This window comes from Chrysemys picta, chromosome 20 (genome assembly GCF_011386835.1).
Source record: "Chrysemys picta bellii isolate R12L10 chromosome 20, ASM1138683v2, whole genome shotgun sequence".
Classification (NCBI taxonomy): Eukaryota; Metazoa; Chordata; order Testudines; family Emydidae; genus Chrysemys; species Chrysemys picta.
In genome coordinates, this window is record NC_088810.1 from 9,679,478 (window position 1) to 9,695,107 (window position 15,630).

Here is a 15,630-nt window from a genome sequence, read left to right on the forward strand (position 1 = left end):
TTAGTCCACATTTTTCCTGAAATGTGGTGCCCAGAACTGGACCCAGTATTCCCAACTGAGGCTTTTTCAGTGATGAATAGAATGGAAAAATTACATCTAGTGTCTTATTTCCAACACTTTTGCTAATACACCCCAGAATGATTTTCCCTATTTCTGCAACAGTATTACACTGTTGACCCATATTTAGTTTGTGATCCACTATGACCCTCAGATCCCTTTCTGCAGTACTCCTTCCTAGGCAGTCATTTCCCATTTTGTATTTATGCTTATTGAATTACATCCTGTTTAATTCAGACCATTTCTCCAGGTTGTCAAGACCATTTTGAATTTTAATCCTGTCCTTCAAAGTGCTTGCAACCCCTCCCAGCTTGGTATCATCCACAGTCTTTGTAAGTGTACACTCTATGCCATTATCCAAATCATTGATAGAGATATTGAACAGAACTAGACCCTGGACAGATCCCTGTGGGACCCCACTCGATATGCCTTTCCAGCTCAATTGTGAACCATTGATAACTGCTCTCTGAGTATGGTTTTCCAGCCAGTTGTGCACTCACATTATATTAGGTTCATCTCGGCTATATTGCTCTAGATTGTTTATGAGAAGGTCATATGACTCAGTACCAAAAGCCCTATCAAAGTTGAAATATATGACATCTATTGCTTCCCTCCATCTACAAGGCATGTTACTTTGTCAGAGAAGGATATTAGGTTGGTTTGACATGATTTGTTCCTGACAACTCCATGTTGACTGACAGCTATTACCTTCTAGGTGCTTACAAATTGATTGTTTGATTATTTATTTATAGAATATCAGGGTTGGAAGAGATTGCAGGAGGTCATCTAGTTCAACCCCCTACTCAAAACAGGACCAATCCCCAATTATTCCCCCCCAGATCCCTAAATGTTCCTCTCAAGGATTCAACTCACAACCCTGGGTTTAGCAAGCCAATGCTCAAACCGCTGAGCCACTCCTTCCCCCATTAAGCCGTAACCAAAGTTCGAGCTTAACCAAAATTAAGCTGACTGATGTATAATTCCCTGGGTTGTCCTTATTCCCCTTTTATTGATACATACTAGATTTGCCCTTTTTCCAGTCCTCAGGTATCTCTTCCGTCCTACTCAAGTTCTCAAAGATAATCACTAACGGCTCAGAGACCTCTTCAGCCAGTTCCTTAAGTATTCTAGGATGTATTTCATCAGGCCCTGCTGATTTGAAGAATCCAACTTGTCTAAGTAATTCTTAACTTGTTCTTTTCCTATTTGAGCCTCAGCTCCAACCCCATTTACAATGGGGTTCTCTACGGGGGGCTGGAACAATTTTTATAGTGGGGCTGCTGAGAGCCATTAAACCAAACTGTAAACCCTGGATCTAATGGAATCCACTTCAAGCCAGGGGGTGAAGCAGCACCCCCAGCACCCGTAGTTCCAGCACCTCTGGTTCTCCATGTTAGTCATCCGATCACTGCTAACTTTTCTGGTGAAAACTGAAACAAAAATAACATTTTACATTTTGGCCATGGCTGTGTTTTCTGTTATTGTCTTTCCCTCCTTGTTGACTAATGGACCTCCCTGTCGCTGGCCTTTCCCTTGCTTTTCATGTATTTGTAAAATGTTTTCTTGTTCCCCTTTCTGTCCCTAGCTAGTTGAATCCATTTATATGTCTTGGCCTTAATCATTTTGTCCCTACATGCTTGTGTTGGTTTTTATATTCATCTTTTGTAATTTGACCACTTTTCATATGACTCCCTTTTGCATTTCAGGAATTTTTGGAATTATTAATAATATTTGAATTTATTAATATGGGGAACTATCAAACACTAATTTAACCATAAATTCCTTTATTAAATCCAAAGGCCAAATGGTATTTATACCTAAATAATAAGCAATTTATTACATCAAAGCAGTAGCAAAATATTTATAAACATTTGATCCAGATTCTTACAAATGGGTTAAGTCCAGGGGTGCTTAGACCCATATTTTTCAACTCCAGTGTGGTGAGGCAGGTATTCGCAATGACTCCTTTGAGAGTTTACTTTTTATACCCTTTAACAAACAAGGGATGTCATTGCCAATTACTGACTTCAGCTAACAATCAGTTTGAGATCATTCACCCTTATTTCCAGTCTTAATCCAGATAAGATTTACAACTTCTTTCCTTCCCAGTGTCTTTCCTCCTCATCCCTTCCCCTCCTTCCTGCTTATCAAGAGCTTTTCCCTCACACCTACGTTCACACAGGAGACAGTGGTATGTGGGGTGGGGGATCCATGTTGGCTTCTTTTCAGAGAGATTCTTTTTTTCTTATTGAAAAACATCTGCAGTCACCCCTGTCAGTCAGAGACCTTCTTTTTAGAAATGTCCCCTTATTTCATTACTTATTCTTTGAGCCAGACATCATTCCTTTAGGCCTTAGAACTCATTATTTTCAAGCCCTTCCTTCCACTAACTAGTCAGGGCCTTTCGTCAGAACACACATATATTTTGTTCTTAACCAAATGCTAATTCTTTAATTAATTAATTAATTTTTTTGCATCCTACAAGGTCATTGAAAATCTGCTTAAGACCGGGGGGGTCTCTTACCCGACTTCCCATCTCTCCTACACATTTCTATAGTTTGCTCTTGTGCCCTTAATAATGACTCTTAAAAAACCTGCCAACTCTTTTTTCCCTCAGACTTGGTTATGAGTGAAGACAGTGGGGAATGTGGGGATGGTGTTTTGCCAGGTGGTGTGGGCTCTGCAAAGAGTCCTATGTGCTATTAACCTGCCCCTCTCCACTGTTTAAAGAGAGCTAACTAGACTCCATTGAGAGTCTTCTGTTTTGTTAAGTGAGTGATAGTCAGGTCTAAGTGCTGCTTAGGTCTGCTGTGGAAGTGCTGCCAGTGCATTAGCAGTGAGGTTCCCCCACTCACAGCTGGAATCACTGACACCTGGGTGGAACCCCAAGAGACTGAAGTGGTAGCTGAAGATGATAGTGTGGTGCAGTGGCACCTGTGAGCAGCAGTGAAAGTATTGCTGGATGTTCCCCCCCCTCCTCTAGGTGGGAGGTGATCTCATGAGAATGCCCCTCGGGACTCTGGGTCTCTGCTGACCAAGGACAGCACCTGTGATGGGGAGGGAGAGGGGAGTAGCATGCTAAAAGGACATTTGTTTGTTGGACTTTCACACCACAAGATGAGAAACTGAGGCAAAGGACACTGCCCCCAAAGGACTCTGGGGCGGGAGTTTTGCTCATGGTCAGATGTGTTTGAATCATGGGTCTGGTGTTTTCCCAAATTAATCCCAGGTTCCTCCCCCTTTTTATTAAAAGTTTTCTCTGCTATACACAGGCTCAGTGCTCATGAGTGGGGAAGTACTGTCTATTGGACACGCCCGGGGTGGTGTTTAATTTTCCCAGATCACTGGGTGGGGGCTCCAGCTGGTTCTGTGTTGTGTTGTTAAGAGGGACTCCTGGATATTGAGCCTGGCCTCTGTTGGTGTCAACCCCACCTGGCAGGAGGGTCACAGAATCATGAACTCTTATCATTTCATGATCACCTTCACCCAAGCTGCCTCCCACCTTCAGATTCTCAAACACTTCCTCCCTGTTTGTCAGACTCAAACCCAGAACAGCTTCTCCCCTAGTCACTTTCTCCACCTCCTGTAATAAAAAATTTTTCTCCAGCAGAGCAGATCACTCTCCCATGGGAACCTGAGCTTCCACAGCTGATCAAGTCACTCACTCACCCTTTCCTCTGCAGACACAGAGTCAGCTCACCAAAGAGATGCTGGGTTCTGCACCATGAGGCTTCTCCAGAACAGCTCCCAGATGGGCCAAGACCCCCTAAGGGACAAACCCCTGCAACCCGTTGTCCTCATTCACATCTCCGGTCCTTGGGACTCTTGTGAGGGCTGTAGGACAAGAGCTCTGCTCCTGCTGGCTTTAGCGGAGAGGTGGTTGGGGGTGTCTGGACAGCAGGAAACATGGAGGAAGAGCAGGGACATATTCCCACCAGTCACTGCTGCTCCATGGGAAATACACTCTGTGCATCCCCCCAACTAGCTATGAGCTGTCACTGCTGCTCCCATGGGGTGGGCGGGGGGAGAGGACACACTCTGTGCATTACCTGGACCGGCCACCAGGTGTCACTGCTGCACCAAGGCCGACACACTGCAGGATGGTGTGAAATGGAGCAGGGTCAGTTCTAAGGGTCAGATTTCCAGACATGTGCAGCGTAATGCAGCCCCCCATGAGGAACAAGGGGAGCTGCTGGATGCGGGTCTGTTTGGAAAATCTAGTGAGAATTGTGTGTCTCGTGAACATGGTGTGCGAATACGTTCCCTGCTGTGCTCAGTGATGCTGGGCTGAGACCTCCCCTCTCAGAGCATCTGCCCCTAGTGAGGGGCTCGTCTCAGCTTGTAGCTGGATGGACCAGCTCGTTCCCTGCCTTGTGCATGGGACAGTTGCACTCAGCAGCACGGACACAGAAGTACAGTGTTCCCCCGACAACCAGTGCGTTCTGAGACTCTGGAGGAATGTATCCCTGACAGCCCAGCAGCATCACTGGGAACAGGGGCTTTTGGGTAATTCCCATGTGCAAAGCATTGCATTATGGGAAGGAGTCAGTCAGTAGGACGGGCTGAACCATGACTGCCCCAAAGCCGGTGGCTCCTCACCCATCCTGGGAACCAGCTTACAGGGCCCGGCCTTGGGGGAGCTGGGCCTGCGCTGGAGACACCATCCCATGTGTCGCTACCAATCCTGTGACCAGCCTGTGACAGCTGCAGTGTGGGGATGCCAGGTGCTGGGAGCAGGGTACCAGCCCCCAATGTTCAGAAATTGCAAATCAGACCCAAAACGTCATGAGATTTTTTCCCAAAACCCACAAGTTTTCGCAAAAAATCATGAGCTGTTTTGGAGAGGATGATACTGAGGGGTTTAGTGCTCTGGTTTCTGAACTCCCCCTGTCCCGGCGTGTGTGTCAGAGACAATGGCTGTGCCCGGCTCTCCCAGACGCACAGAGCAGGTGACTCTGGCTCCGTGGCTGCTGGGTAGAAAGGAGCTTCTAGCTTCTCCCCAGCCCAGCCCCACATCTGCCCCTCCCCCACACCTGCCATTAATTGCACCCCCCCCAGCCCCACATCGGCTCTGCCCCCCAAGTCCCACTGCTGCTCCTCCTGCAGCTCTGCCCCTCCCCCCTCCACTACCCAAACACTCCTCTGGCCCCTGAGGGGAAGGGGAGAGAGCTGCCTGTCACTTGCAGCAGCTCTGATAATTGGTAACCCCAGCTGGGCCAGGGCCAGGAAAAGAGGATACAAGGGAGGGGAACTCAGTTGGGGCAGAGCCAGGAGAGAGGAGTGGGAGCCCTGGGGCCTGAAGTTCATGAGAGAAGGGAGGTACCAGAGGGAGCTCTCTGCTGCCATCTGCTGGAGGGCAAAGGGACTGAGTGAGGCTGTAGCTCATTTACATATCAACTGTGGATGGTTTGGGGACATCGGGGTTAAATGTGGCCAAGTTCTGTAGTTGGGCTGATACTCTGGAGAGTTCCCTGGTGGAAACCAGCTGGACAAAGCCTGAACAGTGGCTGGGATCAGGGTCTACATTCACCTAAAGACTCTGGTGCAGCCTCCCTGTCCTAGCAGCTGAAATCATTGTAACAGCCCCGAACGGCTGAGTGGTGGCAGCGTTAGGTTTAAGGTCCAATGGATGTGTCCCCGCACAGGTTTAAACCCACTTCTGAAATCATCCTAGCAGGACAGGGGTAGAGCCCCAGGGACCCTGATTCTCCTGCAGCCACAAACTGTGAGTGATGGTCTGGGAGGCAGAACAAACTGTATCAACCACTCAGGGGACAATTGATCGGGGCTGTGACATGTCTAGTTGGCAGCTGGTTTCAAGCGGAGTGCCCCAAGGGTCGGTCCTGGGGCTGATTTTGTTCAATATCTTCATTAATGATCTGGAGGATGGTGTGGACTGCACTCTCAGCAAGTTTGCAGATGACACTAAACTGGGAGGAGTGGTAGATACGCTGGAGGGTAGGGATAGGATACAGAGGGACCTAGACAAATTAGAGGATTGGGCCAAAAGAAACCTGATGGGGTTCAACAAGCACAAGTGCAGAATCCTGCACTTAGGACGTAAGAATCCCATTCACTGTTACAGATTAGGCACCGAATGGCTAGGAAGCAGTTCTGCAGAAAAGGACCTAGGGGTTACAGTGGACGAGAAGCTGGATATGAGTCAACAGTGTGCCCTTGTTGCCAAGAAGGCTAACGGCATTTTGGGCTGTATAAGTAGGGGCATTGCCAGCAGATCGAGGGACGTGATCATTCCCCTCTATTCGACATTGGTGAGACCTCATCTGGAATACTGTGTCCAGTTTTGGACCCCACACTACAAGAAGGATGTGGAAAAATTGGAGAGAGTCCAGTGGAGGGCAACAAAAATGATTAGGGGGCTGGAGCACATGACTTGTGAGGAGAGGATGAGGGAACTGGGATTGTTTAGTCTGCAAAAGAGAAGAATGAGAGGGGATTTGATAGCTGCTTTCAACTACCTGAAAAGGGGGTTCCAAAGTGGATGGATCTAGACTGTTCTCAGTGGTGGCAGATGACAGAACAAGGAGTAATGGTCTCAAGTTGCAGTGGGGGAGGTTTTGGTTGGATATTAGGAAAACCTTTTTCACTAGGAGGGTGGTGAAGCACTGGAATGGGTTCCCTAGGGAGGTGGTGGAATCTCCTTCCTTGGAGGTTTTTAAGGCCCGGCTTGACAAAGCCCTGGCTGGGATGATTTAGTTGGGAATTGGTGCTGCTTTGAGCAGGGGGTGGGACTAGATGACCTCCTGAGGTTCCTTCCAAGCCTGATATTCTATCATTCTATGATTCTATGATATGCGCCCTGAGACAGTAGATGGGGGAAGGTGTTGAACAGTAAAGGTTTCTCCCAGCTCACCCCGTCCTTCCTCTTTCCTCCGCCAGCAAAGTTCTTCTGTTTAACCCTCTGGTGACTGTGCTTGTGGGTGGGTACAGATTTGCCCAGCAAAGGTGCCCAGAGCGGATACAGGTTCCCAGGTTACTGGGTGGGGGCTCGAGTCACAGTTAAGGAATTAAGTATCAGAGGGGTAGCCATGTTAGTCTGAATCTGTAAAAAGCAACAGAGGGTCCTGTGGCACCTTTGAGACTAACAGAAGTACTGGGAGCATAAGCTTTCGTGGGTAAGAACCTCACTTCTTCAGATGCAAGTCTTGCATCTGAAGAAGTGAGGTTCTTACCCACGAAAGCTTATGCTCCCAGTACTTCTGTTAGTCTCAAAGGTGCCACAGGACCCTCTGTTGCTAGTTAAGGAATTGTAGAGAATTCCCTAAGGTAATGACCTGACCCTTGTTGCTGGCGATGCTGCTGCTTCAGGGTTTTGCGTCTTCTCCTCACAAACACCCTACAGATGCATTCCCCCCGCCCCGTTAAATCCCCTAATTAGTGACACTCGGAGGGAAGAGATCCTGTCTAGTCAGAGCAATGCCCTTAAGCCGTGGGCCTTTAGCAATGGTGAAATTCAGAGACACAGGCTCTTTATCCAGATTAATTGCAAGTTTATTATAATTGAAATATTAAGTCATTTCTACAAGACAAGAGGGGCCCTTTCTGGGGGTGTGAAAGGATCGCAGAACCGGACCGCTAATCGTTATGAAATCAAAATCAACAGATGAATGGGTTATTGATGGAAGGCAGAGGCTGACGCACTGGCTATACATATGGCCAGACCAGCCACAATGTATCAAAGTCTCCAACTGCTCAAAGGAATTGTTCAATCATCGGCTCTTATAATAAACTACATAATTGGCTCCCACTGAAAATAGCAAATGAAGGAGCAATAGATGTACATAAACTCAGCATCAAACACTAAAGCCTCTCTCCACACAAACTCACCAGAGTATAAGTGACAGCTGCCACTCAGCCAGGTAATTATCAAGCATCCCATATGGGTTTATCAGTCAGATACATCTTAACCTTTCTCCATTTAAATCCAGGGCCACTCACAACATTAATAGCACAGGCAGGCACAGGTGCTTCCCTGGACAAATCTACCTTTGCATAAGGGGCTGGTTAAACCTACGAGCGCAGAGACAGAATTACAAGGATCAGTCTCAGCATTTCTTAATCGATTATTGTCTCAGAGAAGAAACTAGGACCCTGTCGGGAGACAGCCCTGTTGCGCTAGGTGCTGTACAGAAAACAGAACAGAAGGACAGGCCCTGCCCCAGAGAGCGACAATCAAAGACTAGACCCAGCAGGCGGGTGCTCCAGGCAGACGGGGGAGCACACGGGAGCAGGGAGATGGTTGGGATAACGCAATGGGCAGCGTTCCCATAGCTCCAGCCGTGGGCCATTGTCGAAGGATCGGGAGGGTCCATGGCAGGGGTGAGGCTGAAGGAGGCGTTTGCAGGAGGTCAGTCCAGGGGCTCTGTGGGAAGTTACAGGCGGCTCCTCCCCGGACAGGGGCAGCCTGGGAGAAAGCGCGAAAGCGTCTGTGCTCAAAAGCCTGTTTCGTTTGCCTGGGGCCCTGCAGTGACGAGGGAGGAGTTGGCATCGTAGGGTTGGCACCCAAGTCAGGTCAGGATTCAGGGATTTTACGATTGTGTCTGAGTGAATTTACCCACATGCCCAGGCTGCAATTTCAGGGCAACGGGAACCAAGAAGTAGAAAATCTGTGGCTAGAACGAGTCATTGCTGGTGTCGCTCCCTGTCGTTTCCCAGTGAAGAGTTCGATGGGCTCTGCCCTAGCCCTGCTCTTGGCTGGGGCCTGAAATAACCATTCCCTGAGCTCCCTGCAGAGCGCGTGAGGCACTGGGGATCCTGGGGAGCTTTATCACAACTTGGCCTTTTTCACTGGGGAAATAAAGAAAAAACAAAGAACAGGGTCAGTCAGGATCTCCCCCCACCCCCACCCCGCATTGTATGGCTGAATTAAATTCAATATGTTACGGTGGGTGGGAGACCTCAGTGGAAACAGAGCTCAGAGATCAGTTATGGGAAAGGCAGCAATTTCATGAGACTTCCCACATCTTTGAGCTCTGACCTCCAGCTGGGACAGGGTCTTTACTTTGATCCTTTCAGCTATGTGCTGACATTTGATCCTTTCAGGTAGGGTGACCAGATAGCAACTGTGAAAAAACGGGACAAGGGGTGGGGGGTAATAGGAGCCTATATAACAAATTGCCCCCAAAAAGGGAACTGTCCCTTTAAAAATGGGACATCTGGTCACTCTACTTTCAGGGGGTGTGGTTGTTTTTGTGCTGTTTCTAGGCATTGGAAATGGCCCCATCCATAACCACCTCCAGAACTTGTGCAGCGTCAGCAGCAACATCATCAAGGAACTTCTGCAGCATGAGCTTTGTGGTAGCGAGAGAAACTACTGCAGCTGCGACAGAACCTACCACAGGTATAAACTTCAGGAAACAGAGAATATTTCAGTGCCCCAATTGAACACTTGGTCAGTAGCTTAACTACAAGATCACTTGTTATTTCCTCACTCAGTGGGGATTTTATAACGGCCTTCAGCTCTTCAATGGGCTGTTAGCCTGTCTAGCAACTGTAGCAAGAGTGTTTTCAGTGAGGCCGAAGTCCCTGCAGAACTCTTTCAGGGACGTCACCAGGATGGTGATATCACAAACAATGGCGAGACCCGGGAGAGGAACAGCAGCGACTGTGCATGACACCAGACTTTTCAGCCATATCTGCCTATGCAGCTGTTCTTTTTTCTTCTCCAGGATTTCTTTAGAAACATTGGACAGGGATCATAGGAGAGTGAGTCTCTTGTGACTGGGGAACTCATCCACTAGCACTTCCTGCAATCTGGGAAAATCGTACTTGCCTAAGTACCATCTAGATACAAGAAAAACCCACGGGGAGGCCACCTTTGCTCCTTCCAGGCCTTCAATGCATTTCTCTCTGATGGCCTCGAGGACCGCACTCTCAGTGTACTGAAGTGGCCTTTTCATGGGAGCTTTCCTCTGCTTGAGTTTTCCTTCCTCATCATAGTGTCATTTTTCATTTGTCAAATCCTGGTCCACTTTGGAGCGCACAAAGTAAAACTTCTTCCCCTGTCTCTGGATCTCCTGGGCGAGTTCAATTCGTGGGTTTTGAAGCGGGTGCAGGAGATGATGATGAAAAAGTCGTAGCGACTGAACCCCACCTGCTCGAGGTATGTGTCTGATTTAAATGTTGGGGTCCCGATCCCTGGCAGATCCCAGACTATTACATTTGGGTAGCTAGGATGTGGGTAAGCAGTGGACTCCATTGTCGTTTCAGTGACCCCTATCTCAGCAGCATCATCATCTTCATCCCTCAGGCCCCGGATGGCGTTGACAAAGGACGATTTTCCAGAGCCCGACTCCCCCGTGACAGCGATGTTGAGAGTGATTTTATCAACCCTCTCCAGAGCCTCTTTCGCTTTAGCAGCTGCTTCGGTGAGGTTTCCTTCCCCAAAAGCAGCCCTCAGTGCTTCCACATCCTCTTCAGGTATCTTGGGAAGCTCTTTAGCAGCCATGGCAGCTCCAGTGCACTGCTCAGTCTGCCTGCGAAAAGACAATGAGATATTCCATGTATGGTTAGTTTAGACAGAAGATAGATGTCAGCTCATATGTGAAGGTCCAGTGGGAGTTTGGGCAGGAAATGGGAAAGGTGGAGTTAAGGTGACACTTTCCACTCAGCTCAAGCACATAACCTTAACTCTGCCCCCATAGGAACACCAGGAGAGACACCCCCTGTGTTTTTCTGGGGACGGAAGGGCCCACACAATGTGTGACGCGTGAAATCCCAGAAAACGAAGCCAAAGAATTTCCTTACAGAAAGAAGAAGTTTCCCATGAAGTGCTTGGGATGGGTAATGGCTCCCAATCAGCCTGCTGGGGCTTCTCCCACCCTGCAGACCTCAGTGAGTCCACAGGGAAGGGAGGAAGAACCCCAGTCCCCTCAAGCCTTCTGCTCTCTACACAATCTCTAGCCCTTCTTCCCACCTTTGAGCTAGAGCAGGAGTCTCTTCCTAGAGCTTCCAGGAGAGCCACAGCGGGTGGGAGAGGGGACTGGGTGACTATCAGGGGCTTGGAAGAAGGGAAGGGCATTTTCCTCCCTTCCTGAGACCCCGTGTTCATGATGGGAGAACCACCACTGGGCCTCAGGCTCATTAGTTCTATCAGTGTCTACACTGGGGCTTTGGTCGGCTTCAGTATATCACACAGGATGTGAAATTTTTCACAGCCCTGAGCGATGTAATTAGGTCAACCTAACTCTGCAGTAAGAAGAACAGGAGTACTTGTGGCACCTTAGAGACTAACAAATTTATTAAAGCATAAGCTTTCGTGGGCTACAGCCCACTTCTTCGGATGCATACAGAGTGGAATAAATATTGAGGAGATATATATATACACACATACAGAGAGCATAAATAGGTGGGAGTTGTCTTACCAACTCTGAGAGGCCAATTAAGTAAGAGAAAAAAACCTTTTGAAGTGATAATCAAGATAGCCCAGTACAGACAGTTTGATTAGAAGTGTGAGAATACTTACAAGGGGAGATAGATTCAATGTTTGTAATGGCTCAGCCATTCCCAGTCCTTATTCAATCCTGAGTTGATTGTGTCTAGTTTGCATATCAATTCCAGCTCAGCAGTCTCTCGTTGGAGTCTGTTTTTGAAGTTTTTCTGTTGTAATATAGCCACCCGCAGGTCTGTCACTGAATGACCAGACAGGTTAAAGTGTTCTCCCACTGTTTTTTGAATATTATGATTCCTGATGTCAGATTTGTGTCCATTAATTCTTTTGCGTAGAGACTGTCCGGTTTGGACAATGTACATGGCAGAGGGGCATTGCTGGCACATTATGGCATATATCACATTGGTAGATGTGCAGGTGAACGAGCCCCTGATGGTATGGCTGATGTGATTAGATCCTAGGATGATGTCACTTGAATAGATATGTGGACAGAGTTGGCATCGGGCTTTGTTACAAGGATAGGTTCCTGGGTCAGTGGTTTTGTTCAGTGATGTGTGGTTGCTGGTGAGTATTTGCTTTAGGTTGGGGGGTTGTCTGTAAGCGAGGACAGATCTGTCTCCCAAGATCTGTGAGAGTAAAGGATCATCTTTCAGGATAGGTTGTAGATCTCTGATGATGCGCTGGAGAGGTTTTAGTTGGGGGCTGAAGGTGACAGCTAGTGGTGTTCTGTTATTTTCTTTGTTGGGCCTGTCTTGTAGGAGGTGACTTCTGGGTACTCGTCTGGCTCTGTCAATCTGTTTTTTCACTTCAGCAGGTGGGTATTGTAGTTTTAAGAATGCTTGATAGAGATCTTGTAGGTGCTTGTCTCTATCTGAGGGATTGGAGCAAATGCGGTTATATCTTAGAGCTTGGCTGTAGACAATGGATCGTGTGGTGTGTCCTGGATGGAAGCTGGAGGCATGTAGATAAGTGTAGCGGTCAGTAGGTTTCCGGTATAGGGTGGTATTTATGTGACCATCGCTTATTAGCACAGTAGTGTCCAGGAAATGGACCGCTTGTGTGGATTGATCTAGGCTGAGGTTGATGGTGGGATGGAAATTATTGAAATCATGGTGAAATTCCTCAAGGGCTTCTTTTCCATGGGTCCAGATGATGAAGATGTCATCAATGTAGCGCAAGTAGAGTTGGGGCGTTAGGGGACGAGAGCTAAGGAAGCGTTGTTCTAAGTCAGCCATAAAAATGTTCAAAAAGAACAGGAGTACTTGTGGCACCTTAGAGACTAACAAATTTATTAGAGCATAAGCTTTCGTGGGCTACAACCCACTTCTTCGGATGTATATAGAGTGAAACATATATTGAGGAGAAATATATACACACATACAGAGAGCATGAACAGGAGTCCCACCTGTTCATGCTCTCTGTATGTGTGTATATATTTCTCCTCAATATATGTTTCACTCTATATGCATCTGAAGAAGTGGGCTGTAGTCCACGAAAGCTTATGCTCTAATAAATTTGTTAGTCTCTAAGGTGCCACAAGTACTCCTGTTCTTTTTGAGGATACAGACTAACACGGCTGCTACCCTGAAACCTGTCATAAAAATGTTGGCATATTGTGGGCCCATGCGGGTACCCATAGCAGTGCCGCTGACTTGAAGGTATATATTGTCCCCAAATGTGAAATAGTTGTGGGTGAGGACAAAATCACAAAGTTCAGCCACCAGGTTAGCTGTGACATTAACTCTGCAGTGTATACCATCACTTAGAGGAAGCAGAGGGACAGAGTTTCTTGGGCAGAGAGCCCACTGGAGGGCAGGCATGGGGATTTTGGAGTGAGGAAACTGCTTGTGACTGTTTCTGCTGTGTTCAGAAACCACAATTGTGTGTGCGTTTTGTGTAAATAAACAAGATCACACCAAGAACAGACCTGACTTGTGTCTTCGATTTCTATCTCCTCCTAATGCAACTAGCCCTGCAAATAATGGTGAAACCCATGACCCGAAGAGGCAACAGTATTAAGTGGGACTTTCATTTTCACAGTCTCCCTCATTCATTCCCTGAGGCTGTAGAGAATTGTTTATGGAGAAACCCCTGCTTGCCAGTCTGTAGGATGGCGTCAGAGATGGTATGAATTGTCCTTTTGGGGGAAAGAGGGAAAGTTAGTTTAGAGGAGCTGGAGTGGCTGCTGCTGTTGATGTTGTCATAGGCTTACCCTGCCTGGTTTAAGGCAAATCCAGACAAACACACACAAAAGGGGAGAGGAAAGAGCAGCAAAGGGAGAAAATGCAGCTTCTGTCCCTGGGGCTGACTCTCACCTCCAGCCTCATGACTGGAGAAACACAGGTCCAGCCCATGGTCTGACCAGCCACGCCCATACCTGGCAAACTCATGCTGGCATCTGGCTGTTTAAGGTCTGGCTTTTAGATGCCTTATTGGTTACAGGCTCACAGCCCCTGTGCAAAAGGTAGAATTGTCTTGGGTTGTGAAGCTGAATCCTTAGCAGACAGAGGCAAATGGACAGCGAAAGTGCAAAAGCAAGAGGCGGGGGTGTCAGAACAGGGAGTACAAGGGGGCCATAGCCCCAACACTTTTAAAAATGGGAGGCTTTTGCCCTCCCACTTTTTAATGACTGTAAGGGTGAGTGACAGTAGGAGGTGGCGGAGAGGAGCAAGCGGCGGTGGGTGTTGGGGGAGAAGAAGCGGCGCAGGGGTAGGGCCTCAGGGGAAGAGGCTGAGTGAGGGCCGGGGCTCAGGGAGAAGGGATGAGGGTGGGATCTTGGGGGAACGGGGCAGTGCAATGGGCACGGTTTTTGGGGTAGGGGCAGCATGGGGGGGCACAGTTTGGGCACTAGTGCCTCCCCCACACTTTTAGGGACCTTCGGTCACCGCTGGCAAAAGGAGAAATTACGTGGAGCAGGAAAATAACCAGGAGGGAGGGGTGTCAGCAGGAATCCGTCTCTCATCCCATGTGGTGTTTAGCGGATTCAGCTGGAGCTGGTGGCGTCATGTGGCTCCCTCTCTGACCTGGCCTGGTCAGCACGTCTCTGAGGACGAGGAGAACAAAGTCCCAGAGGTGTCATGGTGGATCCTGGGGTCCCAGGAGACAGTGGGGGTGGCAGCCTTGCTGGTGAGGCTTCTTTCTTTCAGTCCCCCCATCCCACTGCTCCTATTTAGTGACCCCCAGATACAGAATATCTGGGTGGGGGGATGGGTCTAGCCCCATTTCTGTTAATCACTCAAAGGCACTATGGGGATTTGAACTGTGGAAGGTTCCTCCCATTTCTGGACTCTCTCAGCTCATTGTCGTGCCAGCCTGGGACTTCACCCGGAGGCTGGCCTACTACGTCCAGTACAGGGTTTGCCATGGCGCCGGGCCCAGAATCAGAAGGGGCCCCGGCCAGCCCGATCCTCCAGCCAGCTGAGCTGGCCAGGAAAGCAGCCCCCACCCCTGCTCTGCCCCAGCCCCACCTCTTCTCCAAAGCCCCTGCCCCTGCTCCGCCCCGCCTCTTTCCACCCCTCCTCCACCTCAGCCCTGCCCAAACTCCACCCCTTCCCCTGAGCAACCTTCTGGGGGCTACAGCAGGCGTCGGGCATGCTTGCACTCACCACTCTGCACTGCCGGTGAGTGCTGGGGGGCGGTTTTCCCCCTGCCCCCCCAGTCCCAAGGCTGTGAGCCAGGGGAGCAGAGTGGAGCGGGCTGGGACTGGGTCACTCCACTTCCCGCCTCCCCATGAGTGACAAGTGACACAAGCAGTACATTGATAGAATTACTGACACCCCCCCAGAAGAGTAACCCTAATAAATGAGCGTACCCCAATGTAACAGGCAAATCTGGTAACAGGGGTGGGATGTGGGGGGCTGGTTATCCAGGGAGCCCTCACCCGACCATGAGATATAGCCACCTCTGGGGCTGGTTATCCAGGGAGCCCTTGCCTAGCACCGAGATGCGGCTGCCTCTGGGGTGGTGGGATGGGGGCGGGGGCTGGTTGTTTCTCCTACCTGAAGCGGTTGTGCTCGTGTGCTGGAACTGGAGCCTCCAGACCCTGCAATCACCGGGCAGCAGGAAGTAGAGTTCCACTCCGCCGGCTCGTGCTGGGAGGCAGTTTCCCCCCTGCCCCCCAAGCCTGGGGAGGTGATGGAGTGGTGGGGAAGGGGCATGGGATG

General features: G+C 49.1%; 1 pseudogene; it reads right to left on the minus strand.

Annotated features, from left to right (window-relative positions):
* Positions 1–9,248: 9,248 nt before the first annotated feature.
* On the minus strand, positions 9,249–10,525 carry LOC112061346 (interferon-inducible GTPase 5-like; annotated as a pseudogene).
* Between the last annotated feature and the right edge of the window lie 5,105 nt (positions 10,526–15,630).